The 20,229-nt window shown below is 43.6% G+C and overlaps 1 protein-coding gene across 7 annotated transcripts in view; it reads left to right on the top strand.

The window, feature by feature from the left end:
• The first annotated feature begins 868 nt into the window (after positions 1 to 868).
• The window catches only part of NDST2 (N-deacetylase and N-sulfotransferase 2), a 136,530-nt gene continuing 117,169 nt past the window's right edge, over positions 869 to 20,229 (top strand). For 6 of the 7 annotated variants that reach the window (XM_014250323.2, XM_088059542.1, XM_014250320.2 and 3 more), the window contains exon 1: positions 4,961 to 5,094. The gene's annotated coding sequence lies outside the window, so the exon portion shown is untranslated. Of the gene's footprint in view, positions 952 to 4,960; positions 5,095 to 20,229 lie in introns of those variants that run through there. The other variant, XM_088059541.1, reaches the window with a different exon arrangement.

The following is a 20,229-nucleotide window of genomic DNA, read 5'->3' on the forward strand; positions in this document are numbered from 1 at the left end:
GGTCTTTGTTTTCTTCACCAATATTTAAGACCCCTTGTGGGAGAAGCTATTTTGCTATTTGGTTTGCCTGATGAAAACATGCTAATGTCGAGTTGTGTCACGTAGTTATTTGTCAACTAGTGCATTTTGTATCCTAGCTGGGATGCTCCTGCAGAGGCACAGAACTTGTCAGGTCCAGCACTGTAAGCATCATTTCTTAAGAAGTTAAAAGTTAGTTGGATTTAATTTGTTTTGTTTTTATACTGCCTCTTGTTATTAGCATTTCACATATGCCCTATTAAGTAGACTTTGTTCCACTCAGGCCTTTGCTGCTTTGCCGCTTCTCTGTTATTTGCCACCTTGCAGATCTCACCTGCTCCGCTCAGGTGGCTGAGCCGTGAGGCTGCAGCAGGTGCTGCCCTCACCCTCTGCCAAGCCCCTGCCCTGCGCGGCTGTGTGGGACAGACCGGCTCAGGGCTTCCCACTGTGCTACCCCCTGGCACAGTGACTGCCGTGACTGCGCGGGGGACGCGCATCTCCTTTTGGCACTGACTGCAACTAAGGCTAAGGGGCTCTAGCCAGCATGTGCCCCCCATTTGGCTGGCCTGGCTGGCCTCCATTCCCCTGAGCTCTTCCCAGGTGCGTCTGGGAAGCGCCGCAAAGGGGAGGGATGGCTTTGCCTTATCACCGAAAGCGAGTTCATTGTGCTTAATCCCCTTTAACTGCAGCAATTACCCAGTAAATAGGTGTCAGCTGTTGCTGCTTAAAGAGATGATTACTTTTGCTGCCTGATGAAACAGGAGGAAAAGAATCGTCCTTAGTGTTTAAAAGGAGAAGGTAAGAGTTTTATAGTCTATTTTACTGGGACTGAAGGCAGTCTGTTCGTGCCCAGAAGAAATGGCTCCTGCTATTTCGGGAGCAAAGAGACATTCTGCTCTCATTTCTGACATACGAGGCAGGAGCATTCATCAGGTAAGATTTCTCCTGAAGCAATTAATCCTGTCTTAATGATCTTTGAAGAAATGTTGCAGTATGATCCGATAAGCACTAGGAAGGTAATTATAAAATTAGTGATGATCTCCCATGTTTTCAGTAGCTCTTTTAACCAGGATAAGAGTAATTTAAACGCTTACTGAAAGTAAAATAGTCAGACTAACACTTGGGTAAAGAATATTTATTGTAGCATATATATGGGGCCTGTTTTATGTCTTATGTTTTAGCTGACAGCAGGGATTTGGAATTGTACTTCCCTGCATTGTAAATAGCTCTAGTATTGAGCTATCAAACAGCGATATTCCTAGAACCTTATTTCCCAGTATGCTATAGCTGTTTAAAATCTCTTCGTCCTATTAGATGAAGTTTTGCCATCTTCCTACCAAAGACAAGTGTCTGAGCATGGTTTTTAAGTTTCCTCCTAACTTACGCACGTGCATGATTGTATACATAGGTGGATTACTCAGGGGGAGGCCTGTAATTGGTAGCTTTTATTTATGCCCAGGTAGATTTCCCTTTAAACTAGAATTACTCTGCTCTCACTTGCTGGGCTAGTGGCACAAAGGCCTGGCAGGATGCTCCTATGCTTATAGTATCTATGAGATGTGGAGGGAAGTGTGAGAAGAACTGGACCCTGAATGTCAATATCCTTTCCATTTTATTATGAAAATTGTTCTCTCTTATTTATGTGCAATTGATAACGTAGAAAAACAAGCAGATCATTTGACTAATGATTGGGTTTGCTACGGCTTTGCAGGATGACTGCAGATAAGCCAGCTGTGTGCTCTCTGCTTCAGCGTTCCCATTTCTCCATGCAGATGATAAGCCTGACCTCTGTAGAAACCCCTGTAAGAGACTGATGAACAGTGCTGCAGAGCAGCTAGGTGGTATTGCTGCTACACATAACAGATGATTTCTTTTGCCTGAAAATTTGAAAGGTTTGGGACTGCAGATTAATGCACCTGGAATGCTTGTTTATTTGGGCTTGGTATACATTTATTTAAGAGTAGAGAAAGGTGATCCTTTGGGGGCACTTAAAGCAGCTTGAGTGGAGGATTATGAATTTTTCCCTTGAGATCCTTAGTGCCTGAGAACCCCTCACCTGCCAGAATGTCCTCTTTGCCTGCTGGTAAGGAATAGGAATTAACTTGTTGGTGTGTAGCACTCTGAAGAATTTTAAGCCAATTTCTTATGTACTTAATAAGTATTAGAAAACAAAAACACATATGTTCATGATTTTTAAGGCAGACTGGCTACAAGGAAAGGATGGATATAATTAAATTAATAAAATCTCATTCTGTAAGTTTCTTTTGCTATAGGAGGGTCCTCTAAAGCACTGGTGGGTGGTGGAAAGGTGGTTGTGCCTAATCTATGGCAATTTATATCATTTTACCATAATTACCCATGAATGGATGGGCAGGATGACATTTATTCACAGAAAACCATTTTGTTAATGCATCATATGACTGTGTGTTGGCAGACTTGGGATTTGGCCAGTACTTGCAATGAAATACTGTCTCATCATGGTTTATTTCTCCTTCATGCTTCTGTGGGAAAGAGTAGTGCTCATACCAACAGAGGACAGCCTGCAAAAATGGCACCAGGGCTCTGCTTCAGAGGCTTGTTTACATTGGAACGTGCTATAGGTTACATCAGTAGTTAGAGCAGTGCTACTGCCTTATGGTTGTTCCTGTTCCAGAAAGCGTTTGTTTGTTTCTTACTAAATGTCTAGAAGTTCAAAATAAACTGAAAAAATTACTTATACAAAAAAAGTTCTACCAAAGTGACAGTTGAAATTCATTGCTTTAGATTCAGCATATTTTTCTTGTATAAAAAAGGCCCAAACTTGGCACAGATAGTCTTAAATGTTTTTAAGAATTGTAAATAGATTTCAGTCTTGTTCATTCCAAAACAGTATTAATGCTGAAATTTTTATATATGGTAAATTAGCAAGTTTTAACACTTTCTAATCTGTTAGAATATCAGTAAAAATCTTCCATACCTATTATGAAGACTGGGTTGAGCCTCAACAGAAACAGCAAGACATTTAATCTTCTACTTCAACTATCCCTTTAGGAAGAAACCTGCCTGAGCCATTAAATGGAATATCCAGGGAAAGACGGTTTATGAAACCTTAAGAAAGAGAAATTGCTTCAGTGAAGTGCAATGTTACCAGGGATAGCACATGCTAAGTGAGGTAGGCACAGAGCAATATGATAACCTGGAAGATGGCAGTCATAAAGCCAAGCACTCAGTGGTTTGGAGTGTGAGGAAGTTGGTGTGGGGAAGAGAATGGAGATGCAAGATGGGGCTAAAGGTGTCTTGCAAGTGAGTAGAAGATGTTATACATGAGGTAGCTAGAAAGGCAGTGAGGACAGTGGGATGGAAAGTTTTGTAGTGAAATGAGAAGGAAAGCAGGTGAACTCTCTGCTGGTGGTTTGAGGAGGGATTTGGAGACATGGGGCATATTTTGGGGTAGTTTCTTCTATGGTGCATTTAAATGGAGTTTTAAGATGATACTTTTGCACCTGTTTAGCAAAGTGTAGTGTACAACATACCCTCCTGTCACTGATTTCCCTCCCTCACTGTAACTGAGATAGGTTGGACTGAGGAAGAGATGGAAACTACCAAAAAAATTTTTTTTTTCTACCAGAACACCAAATTGTACTTTGAAATGGTAAAGCCCATTTCACAGAATGTAGTACAGGATGATAAATGCTAGAAGCACATGACATAAAGTGCTGAGCTGCCATGTCGTCCCTTCGTTGGCTCAGATTTGATCAGCTGTTTTGGAAAGTGCAAGGTTTGTGGTAGACTGGGCATCACCTGTTGCTGCCAGACTAGCTTTGGGATGGCTGCCGGCAGGGGGACGATATTAATCTGATGTGAGCACTGTGGCATGTGTTTGGATTAACTCAACAGAAATGCAATCACGTGTTAAAATATGTGCTGATGGGTATTTTGGCAGCACAGACCTGTGTGATGCGACTGCAGGTGGTGGGAGCAGCTGCCTCATCAACCTCTGCTGAGGTGGGGTGCTGTCAGCCAGAGGCAGAACAGGCTTTTGAAACATGCTAGGATACGACTGCTCATAGCTTTGTCTGCTTTTCTTCAGTTTTTTAATTCACCTGCTAACATGGGCTTAACAGGCTTGCAGAAGCCTGGTCAGTGCTTCAGGTAAAAATTGATTAGCTGAAGATTGAAAGCCCTCTATAAGTGTGTCTGTAAAGCATAACTTTTTAGCTTTTTAAACTTTTCAATAGAGGAGCAGGTTCCTGTACAATAAATCTACATATTGCATTGCCTTTTGGAGGGTTTTCTGAGAATTATTCACAAGGTGCCAGCAATCTCCTGACAGCAGGATGGGAAGCAGTACTTTGCCAACATGAGGCTTTATTCCCTGAGCACTTGCTTTCCCTTTGCTTGCTCCTCTTCTGTCGCTTTTGACTGCTGCAGGACCCAGTAGCGTTAACCTGTCCCAAATGTTCGCTCTCTGCAGCGCGGTGTGTTCTTCCTCCGCAGCAGATCCAAAATCAGGACCGTGCAATAGCACTCCCAGACTACTGTCCGTTCCTCCAGCCTCCCCTGAGAATAAATGTTTCTGTGATGTGGCTTCACATCCCATTCTGGCTTCCTACTACAATTTCCTCCACCTCTTCAACGTAGCAAATTGCACCGTGCGTGTTGGCGTTTCTTGGGAGGCTGCTGCCGGCGCTGTCACAGCAGTGTCAATCCCTACCTACCGCTTTCCTGGGCATCCCACGCCTCCCGACCGTGCCGGGCAGCAGCGGGCCGCGGCCGCCCCCGGTCCCCGCTCCCGCGCCCGCCACGTGTTTCCGTGCGGGGCGCGGCTGCGGCGGCCGGGCTGCGGGACCCCGGCCCGACCCTCCCCGGCGGGCGGGGCCCCGCGCCCCTCCCTCAGCGCGTCCCTCCCTCCCCGCGGAAGATGGCGGCCGGGCGGCGCGGCGGCCGCGGCTTCCCCACCGGGCGGACGGACGCGCAGCGCCCCGGAGGCGGCGGGCCGCGACCGGCCTGAGCGCTGCTTGTGGCGCCGGGGGACGCCCGGCCCCTCTCCCTCCGGGACCCGTGTCCTGCCCGCTCGGCGGGGCCTCCTTGCGGCAGGTGAGGTGGAGGAGGAGGAGGGCAGCGCGGTGGCGGCGGGCCGGCCCGGTCCGGCTCGGAGGGCGGCGGGGGAGAGCGAGCGGCGCGGGGGGGGCGGGGGGAAGTTGTCCCGGCGGGGGGCGATGGTAACGGGTGGGGGCGGTCTGTGAGGGGCGGCCGGGGCGTGGGAGGAGGAGGCGGGGGGGCCGGGCCGAGGCGGGCGGTGCGGAGGGCGCAGCCCCCCGTCCCGGAGCCACCTGTGCGGCCGGGGGGCCCCGCCGGGAGCCCGCTCCGGGGGGGCCCGTGCCCCAGCACGCTGCTCCGTTGCCGGCCGTGCCCGGGCCGAAGGTTTCGAAGCCCTGGCTGGCTGCTTTTGGCCGACGCCGGGCCCCCGACACTGGGCTGGGAGCGGCAGCCCTTGCCCCATCGCGGCTGCCGCCCCTCCGAGCCCCCTGTGCTCCGGCCGCCGGCGGGGAGCGGGGCCCGGGGCCGGAGCTGCGCTCCCGGCCTCGCTACAGCTTTGTTTATCCCACGGCGTCGTGTTGCGGGCGGAGAGGTTGCCGACTACGGCGGGACCGGCGCCGAAGTAGTCGGCGTGCACCGGGGCAAGGGATGCTCCTGTCCCCGTGGTGAGGCTGCGGCTGCACCGCCTGTGCTGCACACGCTGCTGTCTGGGGGCTGCGCTCACAGAAGGCCAACCATGGGTACAGCTGTGGTACTATAAAGACACAACAAAAATTGCGTAAAGAAAGCTGATGGAACGTGAGGAATCGTTCCTGTAGCATTTCCCATCATATTTTAGTTGTTAAAAGATTTTTGCAGAGGTGAAGTGGTAAATAAAAGCATGAGACTGTTTGCTTATGCAAGAGTGAGTAAACCGTGTTGCCTGAATTAGAAGTGAGCAAATGTCACGCATCTGAATTCAGCCACAAGTTATGCTACTCCGCACTGGGATCCTTTGTGACCAATTTTGCCAGAGAAGTATTCAGAGTTGTTAATTGTATGTGCGTTTCTCATTAGGAAATGTAACTTTGTCCTTCGTGGCAGAGGTAAGCTAGAAACTTTTGATGAATTGTTCGGGTTACGTGCAGTCAGTTATCTGTGGTAATTGGGCTGGGAAATTTTAGATGATGGTAATATGGAGGGACACATCATGTACAAAAATACCCAAAAAGACAGAAAAAAGAAGCTTAGCATCAGCCCCAAGAGTTTGTCGGCCTGGGTGCCCACACGTGCTGACGTTGCCTATGTGAGCTGGCTCTGCACCTGCACAGTCATCCCAAAGCCAAGCCCTGTAGAGCTGCTGCACAGACACCTGAGGTGCTCCGTCCCCAGTTGGATTTGTGCGGTGTTTCTGCGTTTGACTTCTCAGTGCAGCTGTTTTCATGGCACTGAGATCACTGATCTGCTGACAGAATGGACATGGAAAGGCATTTTAGTTGGTTCTTCACCCTGCACAAAAGTGATTGTGGTGTGTTGAGATTGTTGGTTCCAAAAACAGCCTGACTCCGGTAAACCAGTTTTGAGCCACTGGAAAATCTCAGTGCTTAAATCTGGCAAGCACCATAAAATGGTCTAAAACCTTTCTGGCTGTCAGCAGCTGTGACAAGTACATATCTCTTACAGTTATTATCTTGTCTGGTTGCTGCTTTCTTCTTAAAATTTTCTTCCTTATCCCAAACTCCTCTTTTTGTTTGCTCTTTTAGTTTTTGTTCTCCCCTAAACACATGGTACTGTGTTTAGGGGAGAACAAAACTTTTTGAATGTGGTTTCCTAATGGGTCTTCTCTTTTTCTGTTACAGTATTTCTTCACCCTTTGTAAAACTGAATTTTTGCATGCATATGTGAACTATGTAGAACTTGAATTTTCAAAAAAGGATGCAGCTCAGAATGAGTTGAGAGCAAGGGCACAGAGCAGGAGTAGTGGTACATCTGTCCATGTCAAATTTTTTGCTCCAGCTGCAGATATGACTTTTGCTTGTGGGTATGGTTTCTCAGAGTGGGGACCCAATCTGGCAGCAAAATGAGGTTGCGATACAGAAAAATTGAGCGTCAGTGTTTTGAGGTATGGTGTAACGTGCGATTGTTTATCAGGACGTGTGTGTGCCTGGACAAGCTGTGTCTCCCAGCAGCATCTAGGATTGCAGTGATAATGGGATCTGCTGCATGGATTTTGCATAAAGCATGTCTCACTGTTGTGCCTAACCTTCAGTCTGATCTGCATCGGAATTCATGTAGGGGCCTGGTAAAAATAGCGTGAACCTACTTTTGTATTTACATTTCTAATTCCATGCTTGTTTTTAAAAAAATGGGGGAAGGGGAAGTAACCAAATGCAGCTGAGATTTCAATGTGTCGTGAACCACAACCTATCTCCCTATCACTGAGCCTTGTTTCAGAGGATGGAATGACTGTCTCAAATCTCTCCGTGGTATATCTGGAATATGTGGTGATTGAGCAGAGCTACACAGATAAGATAATCCATTTCATTTTAATTGGCAGAGTTGTTTACACATGATCTCTTGCTCATTTTCCTCTTTTAAAGGAATGCATATCTATCCCTGATTACAGCTCAGGTCAAAATCCCTCAGCACTTGTAGCAAATCTCCTTTAATTGGTCTCATTTAGCTCTCATAAGGTTGTGTTTTAATTCTCGCTCTTCCGAATCCTTTTCCCCAGTCTGTAATGTAATTTATTACAGGATATTTTATAGACAAGGGAGCAGCCTCTGGCTGTCAGCAACCTTTGCAGTGTATCAAATTTCCAGCTCAACAGGCAGCTGCAGTGGAGTTTGTGGGTGCAAGGCAGTGATGCTGCAGCAGCAGGACACAGTCAGTGGTGGCGGCACTGGGAATGGGGGCAGGGTTTGTCCTGGATTCTGGAGATAATTGGGGTGAATGCTCCTGTTTGCTCTCTCTGCTTCTCTGGTCTTATTCTTGCTTTGCTGATGCAGGGGTCTTTGAGTTTATTTTTTTCCTTTCTAGCTGTCTTTCCAATCTCTGTTTCAAGGCAAATACATCCAAGTTGCTGCTGTTTTCTGATGACAGGCTTTGAGCAGCACAGGAGTGATGGAAGGCAAGTACTGGGAGCATATTTTAGAAGGCCCAAAACAACATTAGCTGTCTTTAGAAAATTCCCTGTGACTTTGATGAACACAGTTGCTTTGGTTAATTGAACATAATGCAAAGAGGTGAAACTGCATTTCATTATGCCTGTGCTGAGGCACTTCACCTCTGGCCTGTGACAGCACAGTCTGCAGGCACCATGCGCTGGTGCAGCTCCTGCCTGATCTCTGGGTGTTCTGACATCAGCTCTGAAAGTCTCAAAGTCTGGGTTTTGTTTTTCTTTTCTTTCTCTGCCTTTACACTGGTAATTTTCCCACTACAGTAAAATCAGATGGGACCATGTGCCTCTGCTTCAGCTGCTGGAGATGGCAGGCTGTGTGGCACAGCAGTGAAGGTACAGACAGACCTTTTGCTTTGCTGATCCTGCTCTGGAAGCAGGAATCTCCAGTAGAGCTGTGGAGCACAGTTGTCTTAAATCACCACTGAAAGATTTGGTGGAGTGTACAGATGAGAGCACTACCTGTTCTTCCTGTATAGTGATATTTAAAGGTCTTTGTCCTCTAGCAGTTGCTGTTTGGGAACTGTTTTCGATATAGACTCATATGCTGAAAGGAAATTATATAGATCACTAGACTCAATCCATATGTGCTCTGTTAGAAATGCAGTAGAACTCTCTAGACAAGAGTGATGAATTAATCTTCTGCAACAGGAAGACACCCTCCATCACGTTCTTGCCTGCTCTAATATTTTTAGTAAGCTAACTGATTTAGCAGTGAATGTGAGGGTTTTGGTAAGATTGTAAGTGCAGTTTGGAGCTCAAAATATTTGTGGCTTATGCTGGGCAGTGTAACAAGATCTGTTTTCACAGAAGTGGGATTTGCTGTTTGCTTGTTTTTTAAAGCTGCCCGAAGTCTTCAGACAAGGAGAAGGGTGGGCACATTTTCTCCATACAGACTCAGTGTGCTATTAAATTTGTCAAGTAAAATGAATAGTACAAAATAAGGAAGGACAGCTTCATGCAGCACTTGCTTATGTACTAGCAGCACCAAGAAGGTGTTTGTAAGTACCTGTCTCTCCCAAATGTGTTTGTAGCTGTGTGTAACCACAGCTATTCTTCCTGCTGGGGTTGCAGATGTGGAGTATCAACAGTGCTTTCAGCTCTTCTCAAGCTGAATGTTACCACCTTAGCTTAGTCTATGATAATGCCATCTTCTTTCCATTAAGTGAATTTTATATTTGTCATTAAATAGAAATTATGAAGTTATGCATTGCAAGTAACTGTTCAGCTACCAACGTTCATATTTTTTTCTCCAAAGTCAAAGGAAGTTGAAAAAGGAGAGATATGTTTTGTCCTTTGCTCAGTGTACAAAACTTGTGCAGATCCTAGTGCTGGTGGTCCCTGTGCTTTGCATGTCCCACACTGCACTTAACATCTACAGCATTTTGAGTGTGGAGTGGAAGTGAGGGAGTGTGGGATACAGTTGTACTGCACTAGCCTGATCGGTTTTCTCTCAAAACTGTAGTGCATTATTCTGAAATTTTTTTTTTTTTTTTTTTTTTTTTCCCTTTAGAAATACTTCCATTAGTAGAAAAGATTGTCCAGGGCATTCTCTGTAAAGCAAGAGACAGCAGGGTCTGTCCCCTCCTCTCCTACCTTCCCATCCTTGTACAGTAGCTCACAAGAGGAGGATGCCACCTCAGGAAGGGTTTCCACAGTGGGAGAGAGAAAAGGTCATAAAGCTGCATGTGTTAGATGGCACACCAAGGCATAGCCCTCTCTAGAGTCAGAGATCACTGCTGCTTTTATTTATTGATGTATGTTTTTTCTCTGTATTCAGTTGTTAGATTGGGAGACGCGTTGTCATAACTGATGCAAGAGGGAAGGAGGAAAGAGGGACAGCAAAATGACAATTTTATCCCCCCTTAATCTCTTTTTGCAGTTCTGGTCTGCCATCTGGTCAGTCTCTTTGAAAGCATACAACCCCAGCACCCTGTCCTTACTCTTCTCTTTGTTTCTTCATTCTCCTAAATCCTTCAGTTCCACATTAGGGACTCTCCAAGAATATTGCACTCCTCTGAGTGGTTTGTGTTGGGAGGCTCCTGTGTCAGGACCATTAGATTATGTGATGGAGCAACTTGTTTTCCTTTGATCGCATTTCATTTTACAGTTCCAGATTATTCCATTAGCCTAATATTTTATTGGTCTTTAAGCTTGTCTCTAATTAATGCTAATTTACTTGGCAGTACTTCTGAAGTAAAATCAGAGCTTGCACGTGGGTTTTTAGAGCTCTTCAGCAGTTCTTAACTCTTACATTTTTCAATCACTTTGGTATTAATTCCTCAAAGGAAATGGTGGAATGATTTGCCTTAGCTGTGCTATGTTGTGAGTAGTAGAACTCAATTTAGAAAAGCTGAGAAACTTGAGATTTACTTCAGAAAGGTTAGAAGAACCACAGAACATTTACAAATGTCTATTTTTGTTTTAAGAATCTCTTACTGAATGACTTTGCATTTGTTCCCTAGCCCTTACTGGTGCTTAAGAATGAATGGAAAATTTTGTATCACAAAGGGCTTTAAAGCAGTCAGATCTGGCTTCTCTTGGATGATGAGAGTTGGACTCATCTGATTAATGTGAAGAATACAGCTCAATTGTCCACATCTGAGCCAGGCACTTTAAATTCCCTTTATGTTAAGGGTATGCTAGGGCACTGTTCATTTCTAAATCTACCCTAAAGTAGATGTCCACATTTGTTGAGGTGAATCACTCGCTGGAAGGTTTTTTGTTTTTTGTTTTGTTTTTTTTTAATATATTTTTTAATTTTTTTTTAATATATTAAAAACTGAGGATGTCATTCCAGATGTAGAGAATGTCAGCAGCATAAGTATCTGAGCAGAAGCTGAGTTGAACACCTTCCAGAGTGACAAAGTTGCTCCTAATCCTGGACTGCTTTTCAGTGTAGCATTTTTAGTATCTTCACCATTAATTATGTAAAATTGTCTCTTCTGATCTTAAGTACCTTTCCCATATTTAGAACATTCTTTTCTGTACATTTTTCTTTTTAAGCTAATGCTGATGTGTGGATTCTGTGCCACTCATGCTTTATTCTGAAAGCTTTTGCAAGTGCTGACTGTTATGGCTTGTTCTGCAGCTGTCCATTGTCTTTGCCCTTGCCTCTGTGGTTAAGTTGTTCAACAGCCAGGGTTCCATTGTAAGTTGCATCCAGGACCTTACTGTGGTCTTGGACAGCCATGCCTGTCCCAGAGAAGTCCAACCAAATCCTGGGTGTGTCTTTGATTCAAAATCTAGCTGCAGATGTTATAGTTGACTCTAAGCAAAGAGAATGTCAACGTGTCAGGTAATGGCCTATGATTTTTTTTCTGTAAAGAGACCAGTTTCTTTCCTGCACAGTCCATGTTTTGCACTACTGGAAGCTTAACTTTGAACAAATGGTAAGGTCAGGTTTGGAGTGGCCCAGCACAGTGACCACATTGCATGACTGAGATGAATAATGTAATTTCACAGCAAGCTGAATACCTCTTAATATTTAATGGCCCAAGATGAACAAGGAGCACAGCAAGACTGGGAACTCTTGTGCAACCTAATAAAAGGCAGAAATTTCATTGGAGAAAAATTTCGTGTTTTCCCTGACCCCTTAAAATGTCATCCTATTGAATCTGTTATCACTCATGTTTTGTTTGTGTTTCTTTTCTGGGTATCACTTGTGTGTAGGTCAGCTTAAAGTATAGCGATGTCTTTGAAGTGACATCCTTTGTCTCAGCAATGGAGCCATAGAACAGAAAGCATTATCACCAAACTGTTGGCAAACTGCTTGTCCTCCAGTTGTTGAGGGCTGCAGAGGTATTAAAAAAAGCAGACAGAAACTAGTGTAGACCTTGCATCGATCAACAGAGAGTGTCTGTGTGTGAGGACTGCTGCAGCTCCCTGTTTCATCAGCTATATGAATCCACTTTCAGGAGAATGCTGTGAGCTATTGTAGTGTTAAACCTGCTTTTTCAGTGGGATAAAGTGGCATCCTGGCCCACCCCAGCAGTTGTAAAGAGGCAGATTCATTTCAGCATTGAAGCCTGGCATAAATTGCTAGTCTCCATGTCTGATCTATTGTCCAGAACAGCTTTGAAACATTCAGCTTTCCTCTGCCCCCCATTTTGGTTACAAATAATGTATTTAATTTGTTACTTGTAATTTCATTGGTTTTATTTTTAATTAAATGCCTGAATTCACTCAGTGATACCGAAGCTCAAAATGCACGTGCTTTACTTATGGCTGAGTCATAATCATCTTCCTCATAAGAAGAGATCTGTCACTGTCTCCTGACTTAGTTTTGTCTGGAGACCTACATCCATATCTTTCCTTTATGTTTCTTTTTCTGATCTGGTCACTTGTATCAAAGCATGATGTGAATGAGCCTACTTTCCTGAGTCAAGGCTACCGTGAAAGTGTGCTGTTATCATGTGCTCGCATCTATGTTTTGGTATCCTGTAACTGTGCATGGAACAGGGTGTGTTTCCATGGCCCAAGTCCATGTAAACATACAAACACAAAGCTTTCTGCAGGAAAACTTGCTTTGCCTCAAACAAAATATTGATGTTTGCCTTTCCCAGCATTACTTATAAATCCAGATTCCTCACTAACTACACATGATGCTACAGTGCCTGTGGTAGCAGGCAGAGCTGGAAAGTTCTTTTTGGTCTTGTGTTGTGTATGTGGGCAGGTTAAGAGTAAACTGGTGTTCAGGAATTGTCATAATTGCAGTTGGTGTTGAACATAATGTTTCTCTGAGGTTGTTAACTCTCTTGTGTGTAGTAGAGCTATGATATAATTATTTTTATGTTAGTCCTAGTATTTTCCTGTTGCTAAATGAAAACAGGGTGAAGATGCCCTTTGAACATACTCTTCTTGGTTTGCATTTAAACTGATACTACTGCTGAGGAAAGCAATCCAATCCTATAGTGGCACTTTTCTGTATTAGCGCGAGAGCTCAGCAAGGAGGATCAGGAAACTCACGTGGAAATTAAAATAACAGAACAAAACCAACCTCCTTTTTTGCTATGTTATCATTCTCCAGAAGGGAAAATGTAACTTATCACTAAGAAACCCAGTCAGGCTCAAATGCTCTTGTAGTTGCACACCACAGCAGAGTACCTTGAGGATAAGATGAATTGATGGCATGCCAGGGCCCCTGTCTTTGGAGGAGAGGAGTCACCACCTAAAGATGTGCCAGATGTGTCACCTCAGTTCAGTTTCACTTGGGGTAAGAAGAAGAGGAGTCTTGTGCTACTTCTCTCTGTATCAGTCCTGCAAAGTTTTAAAATCTAGGCTAGCCTTAACTAACAGCACTCATGAGAAGCTCTGAAACAAGCAGCATGATAACAACCAAACTGCATGCCCAGCAGACTGAGAGCCAGGAACTGCAGTCCTTCATTGCTGCCTGTTCTTTTCCACTTCTAATTGGACACTGGATTAATTTTTATTTTGCTGATTTCTTGTAAGGGGATTGAAGAAGTAATAGCAGTAGTAGTTTCTGAAGAAAATGGGCCCTGGGGAAGAGCAAAGTAGTAATTTTGATCAAGGTGCAGACCAGTCCTGAGTTCACAGGTTCTGCACTTCATTTGCATCTACCCCAGGACTTCCCAGCTTCTCTGATGAGCAGTACTGCATTATCTTTATGGTCCTGTGCAGTTTACCAGAAAGATGTGACACATTATGTCAGAACACTAGCTATGTTTCTATGGAATTGTTCTTGGGCTTGGTTTTTCCATATCTTGTTAAAAAAAAATAAAATACCACAACAATAAACAAACCCAAACCAAAGAAAGAACAAATCACCCAAACAAAATCAATGTTTCTGTGTTTTCCTCAAGAATTTCTCTTAGCACCCTTGCACAGGCAGTCTGTCCCATGATACTATTCTGGACAGATCTTTGAGGACTGAAATTGTTGGGAGTGCTCTGGCCCCTTCCCCTTCCTGCAATTATATCTTCCTGAAATACATCCTGTGCAAGGGTGAGGATCAGCTCCAGGCAGTGCTGGGAGACAGGGCAGTGGAAATTGATACAGTGTCTGCATTGGAAGCAGGGTTGTTTTTGAAGGGTATGTCTGCAAACACTTTAGTCTTAAAGTATCTGGGTACTTCTAAAAATGAGCCAACTTAAGAAATAATAAAAATTCAGCCAAACACATCATCATACAGCTCTAGGGTGTAAACCACAAATACAAAATTCTGGTTTTCTCTGTTGTTAGGCTTTATCTGGAGAGAGCATTTGGTGGGTGTACAGATGTTGTTCGGTCTTCATGGGTTAGTGATTTAGAAACCTCATGCTTCATCTTCCAGGATGGGATGGGTAACAGCAAGCCTGAAAATGAGTGTGGAGAGCGCTGCTCAGTTTGTCCTGTCTTCACAACTCTTTCACACTGGTGTTACACAGTCTCTGCTAGCTGCTCTCTGTTGGGATACTGTAACTTTTCCTGGGGCTCTGTGGAGTTCCATCCTCATTTGCAGTCATGACGTTTTACCACTGGTGTCTTCCACTGAAGAATCTTCCACAATTCACTTCCAAGATGAATCTGCTGACAGAGCTGGGGAAGTGGTTGCAGTGCTTGTGAGCACAAATGCCAGGACTTTCGTGATAGCCAGAATAACATGAGGGAGCTCTCAGCCATGTGAAATAGGAATGACCTTCTATGCACAGACATTAGGATATAACACTCAAGTCTTAAAATTTAAATTTCCTAAAATTAATTATCCTTAAGTAATACTTTTTAGAAAATCTTACCTAGCTTGATTCCATCTGTGTTGAAGGAAAAGAAGGGAGATGCAGAAAGAAATGTGAGTTGAGGGGTTTTTTTCATGGAAAGTTATGGGAACAAGCTGGCTACTGCAGTGGAATTCATCCTGTGAATGTGAGGAGACTTCTTATCCCTTTTTTCTGCTTGTAAGGCTGGCTTCACTGAGACTACAGAAATCAGTGTGGACTACAAGAAAAAAGTAGAAATGAGTTTTGACTAATACTGATCTGAATCTAGCTTTGAGGTGGTAATACTGGTGCAAAAGATTCTTTGTCCTATCACTGTCACCCAAGATCATCTTAAACAGTGATGAGAAAGTGTCACACAAAAATTCTTAGAAATGTTTGTCAATTATTATTTGTTTTGTAAATGACAAATTCTAGGAAGCAGTACTTGAGAGCAGTGAGTGTAATATGTTTTCCCCTGTCACAGTTGCTCAGATATTTTGTCTCTCTCCTGGGGAGCAAGTCATACAATGCATTTTTTTGGCTTGGCAAGCTTCTTGCAGGAGGTCAGCATTGCCATTACACTGCTAGCACAGCATAGTCATGCTTTAAATGTACTAGCTGCAGAGGTGGTACATAACTACTGACTTTTTTGAGTGGTACAATATTAAGTATTCAGCTTGAGGCCTTTTATGAAAGGGGGCCTCATTGGCAGTGCCATGTGCTGTAAAAATTCTGTGCCTATTTAATGTAGCTCATATTGGGTATAACTAATCACCGCTGGGCTTAAAACCTTTGGTGTATAGTGCATCTGGGAGCAGGTAGCTATAAGACTGGGCAGAGGAATCCCCTTTTCCTTCTTCAGTAAAAGCTTTCTTAGTATAAAGGTCCAGTTGCTGCTATTTCTTGTATAGTGTGCAAAGCACAGCAGTATGTGGGCAGCAAACTAATGCAGAGTGTTCTCTTGTCTAGTGTTTCATTGTTCTTTCTGCCTGAGGCTTTGCAACCTTGGTCTTTTTTAGTTAAAATCTTTAAACAATGGATTATCTGTTTTCTTAGGCTTTAGAGGATTTGAAATAGCAGTCACCCTTAGGCGTTTGGCTCAAGATTACAGCAATAAATACATTCATCAGAGCCCCCTGGCCCTTCCAAGAGCCAGGCAGTTATAAGATTACCTCTACCATATTAGTCTGCTTCTAACTCCAGTGAAGTGTGTCACCCTGTTAAGAATTCGAGGTAAGCCCTGCTCTCCCTGAGCCTTTGCACTCAGAGGGTTTGTAAGAAAAGGAGGGACTGTGTCTGCTGAGGTTGAGAGCACCTGCAACAGGCAGACTTCATTCTTGCTGCAGTGTTGGCTTTTACAGCATTACCAATTTGTATTTTCCAGGAGATCAGAAACCTTTTTGGAAAACTAGCTTTGCTTCTTTTCCCCCAAGGTCCAGCAGTCTGAAAATTTCATATGGCTTTAAAATTTTGACATTGGAATGTAATTTTAATCAATATTGACATTTCTGATCTTTGTGTGCCAGCTGCTATTTTTCTGAATGGTTCTGGGACTGGAGGGCCCTGTGCCAGAGATTACAAACCAGTTGCCACCCAGTTGTGATGTTTGATGGGGCAGTTTCTGTATGAGTGCTTCCTGATTGCACTGTTTAAAGAGTCAAGTGTAATGTTTTTCTTCTGTTACTATGAGATCTAAGGTAGTTTACAGATATTGGACATTCTGCTGTGGAGAAAGCATTGCTTTGGAGAAAGATGTCAGCTGTCAGAAGGAGACCCAAAAGTTAGTTTCAGTAAAAAGCTACGTTTTCTAAAGGAGTTTATTTCTGTGTAGAAGAGCTGTTGCGTGAATTTGCATGGTCAGTGCTTTGCACAGCAGGGCTTACCTCTTCTAAAGAGAAGCTTTATCTCAGGAAAGTTCATTGCATACAGAGATCTGTGATGTCTGTATATCTGTGAAGATTCTACTCTTAACAGCTGCTATTAATTTTTACCAAGTGCAGTTTCTCAGCCTTCTGAGCTGTTGTTATCACACCACATCATGTTGCTCATCACAATGAAATAACTTGTGCTGGTTGGCAACTGGCTTTATCAAAAGACTTTCCCAACACAGGTATGCTAATTGGAAAAAGAGAAAATTGGATTCTCTTTGGCTTTTGTACTTTTCTTCATTTTATTTCTTCTTTCCAGCAAGAAAGTAGTGATAAACATTTATTAAACTACACTGTGTATTTTCAAAGTATATAACACACATTACCTTTGCCTTGGAAAACTTCCATCTTAATTTTCAGCTAACGGTAACAGTATTTAAAGTGTTTGTAAATAGAGCAAGTCAGCTTTAGCGCTTTGTCACATAAATTTGTATCAGAAGATGGTGGAAGCATGGGGTCTTTTGAGGGGCTAGGACATGCAATGTTTGCAGCATTTCTTTGCTGTAGTTTTAGTCTTTACCACAATTCCTTAATTTGCTTTCCAGGGAAAAAGTAGTATCACTTTTTTTTCAGTAGGTGGATAAGAATTGGTAACTTAGCTGAGCAGTGTAGTAGGTTTGTTTTTGCTGTAGAGAGTCTTGGTATGGCAGCTGGGGTCTTTTTTTAATATAGATAGTGACTATAAACTATTGCAAAAATGCATATCTGTTACTATAGTCTTGACTCTCGAATAGAAGCATATATACAACATAGATGTAGTATGTGGTTACTGATATTGGCATTACACCTAGAATGCTCTGTGTTCCCATGAGAATTAACCTAGAGATGCAATGTCAAGTGAACAGCTATATCTTTAGCATGTTTAAGACTTTGTAGGACTAGTTAGAAATGCTGAGGGTGCCAGCACCACTGGGTATGTGTGAGCCTGGGCCTGAGCCTGATGTCTCCCCTGGATTGCAGATCCATGCCTGTGGTATGGTCAGCACTGGAGCAGCACCAGAAGTGAGAAGCTGTGCTATAGCCTAGACTCTGCAGTTTGTGTATGGAGCGGAGAGGAGGGAGCTCCTGTACTGGGACATCCCAGAGCTGTGAGCTGGAGCAGGCCAGCATACAGATTGATGGTTAAAAGAGATGGAAGCTGAAGCTTCTAGGATTGTGGGAACTATGGCTGTTGAAAAAGGATTGCAGAAACACGAAATACTGAGTTGGAAGGCACCCACAAGGATCATTGCATCCAGCTCTTAAGTGAGTGACCTATACAGGGATTACAACCTTGCTAATGTCATGCTCCAACAAACTGAGCTAATCTCAGTCTGATTTGAGGGTATGAATGGGGTCCATAGAAATGGCAGATGTGCTTAGGTGCTACTAGGTTTTTGGGTGCTAATGAAACAGAAAATAGCGTGTCAGGAGGGTATTGCATCTGTCACCTTGTGTTGCCAAAAGAGAAATGCTAGGGAATGCACAGATGACCAGTGAGGATGGGCAAGTGTGGCATGAGGAATGCGAGAAGGTTAGAAGGAAAAAACAAGTTTTGGAGGAGAAAGGAAGATGAAATTGCTAAGACAGATAGCAGAAGTAGATACAAAGCTTTGTAGCATTTGCCTGTGCCTCGGATGGAATCTAGGCCTCTGAATCTGAAGATGTCCTAGTTTAGGGCAAATTTGGAAGGAAAACTCCAAATGGGGATTTCCCCAGGGAAATGCCCCTCCCCACCAACTGGTCCGGGAAAAGGAAAAAAAATTCCTTGGAGAGAAGTGGAAAAAGCTGTTTATTTAACAGAAATTGAGTAATATTAAATAATAAAACCTCTTGCTGTTCGATGGGATGGCAAGTCTAGGAAGAAAAAAGTCTTTTTCATGTGGTGTAGCTCGACTCACTCAGGTTCTTATCAGTCCGTTCGGCGCTGGAAAGTGCCGAGGCCCAGGCCCCGGTGGGCCACAGGCGTGAGTTCTCGGGTTTGGATGGGTGTTCAGTCCAGAGCAGGCTTGCACAGATCCAAGAAAAAAGGGAAAAAACAAAGGTCCAGGGAACTCCTCTGCCTCAGCTAGCTAAAACTAACTAAAAGCCAGAGAGAAGCTCTGTCCCGCTGTCTGTCCGTGCTGCAGACACCACAGTCCAGGAGCGGGATGTGTGGGAGTGATGTTTTTCCTTAACACACTGCGCGCTTCTTCTTGCCCCTCTCTTGCTCTCAAAGCCAGTCTTAAAGGTGCAGAACTTAATATATAACATAAACTAGACGATTGGGGATACCAGTATCATAAAGTCACCCCAGGACAGAAGACCTGGCTGTCGGAGAATACCTAAAACCTTTTGGCAATGCTGCTTGAGTTCTGTAGTTCCTCCACCCTGAGAACAACCAGTTATTGTTGCTATAACTTAAACTTAGCTCAGGATACCCCTGTAGCTTATCAGATGGTTGCTCAGCCTGTGTGATACCAGCGGGATGCTTGTGGAGTTTGCAATTTAGGATTTTGCTTTAGTGTAGGAATTGTAGACAGGAGAAGGAACACACATGGAGGCACGTGTATGGATGTACGCTACCACATTCAGAAGGTGTATGAACCTTGTAAGATAGAACATTTCAAAATTAATTTTGTTTGAGCAACTTTGTTATGTCCCTCTTAAATAAAACAAGTTCTAACTTGCATGAATCATAAAAATACAGTGAAAAAAATTAATTTTTTAAAATTTGTTAATTTAATTCTACCATCTATATGTGCTGTATTGTAATTAAGATGGAAAGTATGCTACAGATTGAGGGTTATTTTGTATCTCCTGGTATTAATTGACCTTTTGGAACCAAACTCTGTGAGTAAGCATTGTTTATGTATTACTTCTTGCTGGTGTTTAAGAGTGCTATGTGCAGTTTACAGCTTTGAAATACTCAACCTTGGGAGCTGAGCTTGCTCAGACTTTTTTCTCTGTCTTTGGGGAAAAATGAGTTGGGAAAAAAAACCCCATACCTTGAATTACTTCCTGTATTTTGTCCTTTGGTCTTCCCTTCTATGACAACAGCATTAGTGTTTCGGCCTAAATTAAATTGAATAACTGAATTAGGCTTTGCTAGCATATGGGGAGAAAAAGTAAGAACTTTTAGGGAAAAAGGAAGTGGGGAGGTTGAGGGTGGGTGAAGCACTTAATATAGAGCTATGAGTCAGCAATTTCCTTTGCAGTCATCTTGGCCAGATGGGGTATTTTCTTTTACCTTATCAAGCCGGCCTCTTTTTCTGTCCCGTTTCTTTAAGGGAAAAAAACATGCAAGAATAACATGCAGTGACACAGGTGGTTTCTTTAGGCAATGGAATTTTAGAGTTAGGTTACAGGCAAGAATCCACAGTGGGAAAGCAGATGGTAGGATAAGTGATGGTCGGATCCCTCTCCTAATCTGTCTCCGTTTCCTAACAGC

The sequence above is a fragment of the Pseudopodoces humilis genome, chromosome 9 (assembly GCF_049639895.1).
Source record: "Pseudopodoces humilis isolate 2021_Gansu_Grassland_sample_001 chromosome 9, ASM4963989v1, whole genome shotgun sequence".
NCBI lineage: Eukaryota > Metazoa > Chordata > Aves > Passeriformes > Paridae > Pseudopodoces > Pseudopodoces humilis.